General features: G+C 48.7%; 1 pseudogene across 1 annotated transcript; it reads right to left on the bottom strand.

Annotated features, from left to right (window-relative positions):
- Nucleotides 1-1667: 1667 nt before the first annotated feature.
- LOC308615503 (tubulin alpha-1C chain-like) lies at nucleotides 1668-3772 on the bottom strand (annotated as a pseudogene). The gene has a single exon. The product of its transcript is annotated as a tubulin alpha-1C chain-like (transcript).
- Between the last annotated feature and the right edge of the window lie 808 nt (nucleotides 3773-4580).

Genomic DNA, 4580 nt, shown 5'->3' with positions numbered 1-4580 from the left:
GATCCCACGTGCTAAGACTCGGCACAACCAAAAAAAAAAAAAAACAAAGAAAACTCATATATACTGAGAGGCTGTCTCCTGGGCTATAGTTCTCAGTAAGTTCCCCGAATAAAACTTAACTCACAACTTTTATGTTGTATGTTTTTTTTTTTTTTGCGGTACACGGGCCTCTCACTGTTGTGGCCTCTCCCGTTGCGGAGCACAGGCTCCGGACGTGCAGGCTCAGCGGCCATGGCTCACGGGCCCAGCCGCTCCGCGGCATGTGGGATCTTCCCGGACCGGGGCACGAACCCGTGTCCCTTGCATCGGCAGGCGGACTCTCAACCACTGCGCCACCAAGGAAGCCCACGTTGTATGTTTTTCTTTCAGTCCATGGTTTTAGTGGCCATGAAGGGACCGAGAGCAGACTTCTCTTGTTCACCTGAACTCTGAGAGGATCCAGAGCCTTGGTACCAGCAGGGGCCCCTTGTGCCCCTCCGCCTCCTTGATGAGTCCAGACGATTGGGCGAATCTCTCTTGGGTCTTGGATCTCCTGTTATTGGCTGATGATCCTAAGTTGATTCAGTGATGGATAAACTCCTTGCTGTGAGCAGTTGGTTTTACTTGAACTTAGTTTCAAGAAGAGGTACCTGGGTTACCTCTTCTCGCAGTTGAGAGACACTGGGAAGATTTTACACAATTGGAAGACACTGAGTGGTTTTGGACTAGGTGATTAGGTAGGAGACTGGCCTGTCATTTTCCCTTGAAGTGGCTACTTTAATAGAGTTTGTCAGAATAAAAGTGAAAATACTACATGAGAGCTCTCAGCTCCAAAGAAAAAAAGGACAGAGCTCCTTCTGGCCAGCAAAGTCTTTCGCAGGCAACTGAGAAACTTGTGGGAACGGTGGAAGCAAGTCCTCATAGCATGCATGAGTCCCATAGGGAAACCTGCTCATTAATTAAAAACCTGCTCATCTGGGGACCCACACAAAGGTGTTGGCCATCCAGTGCTGTGAGCGCCCATGGCAATTTTAGACTGACAGAGAGAGAGACCAAGACATGTAAAAGAGCTGAACGACTCTAGGGAGGAGTTAAGCCCACAAAGAGCACATCAGCCTATCACACAATTATCGCTAGCGATTTTATCTCAACAAACTGACCCTGGAATGGGAAACAAACTTTTCAAAACAAAATAAAGAGGCAGCAGATTGCCAGCCTCCAACTAATGCTCCAGCCAGGTTCATGTGCAATACATAGAGAGCTTATACTCGCAGGTGAACACTTAATTGGTAACTATAAAAATCTTGGGTTCCTGGGCTTCCCTGGTGGCGCAGTTGTTGAGAGTCCACCTGCCGATGCAGGGGACACGGGTTCATGCCCCAGTCCGGGAGGATCCCACCTGCCACGGAGCGGCTGGGCCCGTGAGCCATGGCTGCTGGGCCTGCGCGTCCGGAGCCTGTGCTCTGCAACGGGAGAGGCCACAACAGTGAGAGGCCCACGTACCACAAAAAAAAAAAAAAAAAAAAAAAAAAAAATCTTGGGTTCTTTTTTTTAAATGAATAAATAAATAAATTTATTTATTTATTTTTGGCTGCGTTGGGTCTTCGTTGCTGCACACAGGCTTTCTCTAGTTGTGTCGAGCCGGGGCTACTCTTTGCTGTGTTGCGTGGGCTTCTCATTGCAGTGGCTTCTCTTTTTTTTTTTTTTTAAAACAGAAATATCACTTTTATTGACAAGATAGGGCCACAATGGTCAGCTCCACAGAACACAAGTAAGACAGTCCCAAGACAAGAGTGTAAAACTGCAGCAGACAAGTTAATATTCTTCACCCTCCTCTTCTCCCTCCGCACTATGGGCTCCAACCTCCTCATAATCCTTCTCAAGGGCAACCATGTCCTCATGGGCCTCAGAAAACTCTCCTTCCTCCATGCCCTCACCCCCGTACCAGTGAACAAAGGCACGTTCGGCATACATCAGGTCAAACTTGTGGTCCAGGCGAGCCCAGGCCTCAGCGATGGCTGTGGTGTTGTTCAGCATGCACACAGCTCGCTGTACTTTGGCCAGGTCCCCACCAGGTACTGCAGCGGGAGGCTGGTAATTAATGCCAACTTTGAAGCCAGTGGGTCACCAGTCCACAAACTGGATGCTGCGCTTGGTCTTGATGGTGGCAATGGCAGCATTGACATCTTTGGGAACTACATCGCCACGGTACAACAGGCAGCAAGCCATGTATTTACCATCGCGAGGGTTGCATTTCATCATCTGGTTGGCCAGCTCAGAGCAAGCATTGGTGACCTCTGCTACAGTAAGCTGTTCATGGTAGGCTTTCTCAGCAGAGATAACAGGTATATGTGGCCAGAGGGAAGTGGATGCGGGGATAGGGCACCAGATTGGTCTGGAATTCTGTCAGGTCAACGTTAGGGCTCCATCAAACCTCAGGGAAGCAGTGATGGAGGACACAATCTGGCTAATAAGGCGGTTAAGATTAGTGTATATTGGGCACTCAGTATCGAGGTTTCTACGACAGATGTCATAGGTGGCCTCATTGTCTACCATGAAGGCGCAATCAGAGTGCTCCAGGGTGGTATAGGTGGTGAGGTTGGAATTGTAGGGCTCAACTACAGCTGTGGAAACCTGAGGGGCTGGGTAAATGGAGAGCTCCAGCTTGGACCTCTTGCCATAATTGACAGACGTTCCATCAGCAGGGAGGTGAACCCGGAACCAGTTCCCCCGCCAAAGAAAGCTGTGGAAAACCAAGAAGCCCTGAAGACCTGTGCACTGGTCAGTCAGTTTCTGAATTTGGTCCAAGACGAGGTCAGTGATCTCCTTGCCAATGGTGTAGTGACCTCGGGCATAGTTATTGGCAGCATCTTCCTTGCTTGTGATGAGCTGCTAAGGGTGGAAGAGCTGGCGGTAGGTGCCAATGCGAACTTCATCAGTGACCGTGGTGGGTTCCAGGTCTACAAACACTGCCCTGGGCATATGCTTGCCAGCGCCTGTCTCACTGAAGAAGGTGTTGAAGGAGTTATCTCCTCCCCCAATAGTTTTGTCACTTGGCATCTGGCCATTGGGCTGGATGCCGTGTTCCAGGCAGTAGAGCTCCGGGCAGGCATTGCCGATCTGGACACCAGCCTGGCCAACGTGGGTGGAGATGCACTCACGCATGACTGAGACTTGTAGGGTTCTGCGGGGCTGGAGGAGGCGAGGTGACAGCCACGAAGCTCTCCCACTGACAGACTACCAAGGAGTCCGGGGGAGAAGTAGTAGGCTTCTCTTGTTGTGGAGCACAGCTCTAGGCACGTGGGCTTCAGTAGCTGTGGCTCACGGGCTCTAGAGTGCAGGCTCAGTAGTTGTGGCGCGTGGGCTTAGTTGCTCCACGGCATGTGGGATCTTCCCGGACCAGGGCTCGAACCCGTGTCCCCTGCATTGGCAGGTGGATTCTTAACCACTGCACCACCAGGGAAGCCCCTTGGGTTCTTTTTAAGCCTCATTCCAAAATTAGTTTTTGCATATGCCGTTAGAGACAGCTGGCCTAACAAAACATCTTTTCAAAATTCTGACCTTGAACAGGAGCTTGCATTTCTCTCCTTGTGCCTTTGCGATGTAAATGTTCTACCTGATCTTCTTAGGTGTTTTGTTCTGTGTTTTGAGAGTTTGGTCTCTGCCATCCAGAAGGTACATATATGGTGTAGTAGAATAGACTGGGATTCTGATTCTGAGCAGTCTCTTTGGCTGTGCCAGCTCTCGAAAATTTTTCATAAGGGTTCCCATTCCATAAAGGGCTTTTTTCATTTCAGCCTTCATTGTATTCGTGTATACAATGAAGGACAATGAAGGTCTTTACTTTCTTAGACTATTTTTGGGAGTAAACTTTATGGGTTTTTTCTGGCTGCACCATGCAGCTTGTGAGATTTTAGTACCCCAACCGGGGATCGAACCCAAGCCCTAGGCAGTGAGAGTGCAGAGTCCTAACCACTGGACCACCAGGGAATTCCTGGGAGTAAACTTCTGGATCTTGTGAATGCTGCATCCTTTGCATTCTCTTGTGGGGATACCCCTTACATCTTTTTTTAAAAATTATTTATTTATTTATTTATTTATTTTTTGGCTGCCTTGGGTCTTCGTTGCACTCAGACTTTCTCTAGTTGTGGTGAGCGGGGGCTACTCTTCATTGCAGTGCGCGGGCTCCAATAGTTGTGGCGCTTGGCCTTCAGTAGTTATGGCTAGTGGGCTCTAGAGCGCAGGCTCAGTAGTTGTGGCACACGGGCTTAGTTGCTCTGCAACATGTGGAATCCTCCCAGGCCAGGGATCAAACCGTGTCCCCTGCATTGGCAGGCAGATTCCCAAGCACTGCACCACCAGGGAAGTCCCCCTCTTGTATCTTATTGGTTTGACTTGCTATTAAGATACTGATTGTAAGTGGCCACGTAATGGATCCTTTACATTGGAAAAACTAAATTGGTAAATTTTTAGGGTGCTCTCATGATAAACAGCTGTTTTATTGGTACCTATGGAAACACCAATTGAAAGGAGAATACAAAAAAAAAAACAGCTAACCTTAAAAACTCCTTTAGTTTAAAACAAAACAGAACAAAAAAAGT

This window comes from Mesoplodon bidens, assembly GCF_964165515.1.
Source record: "Mesoplodon bidens genome assembly, chromosome: 4".
Taxonomy (NCBI): Eukaryota; Metazoa; Chordata; class Mammalia; order Artiodactyla; family Ziphiidae; genus Mesoplodon; species Mesoplodon bidens.
Note: the sequence above shows the minus strand (reverse complement) of the source record. Positions and strands in the feature narration are given on the sequence as shown.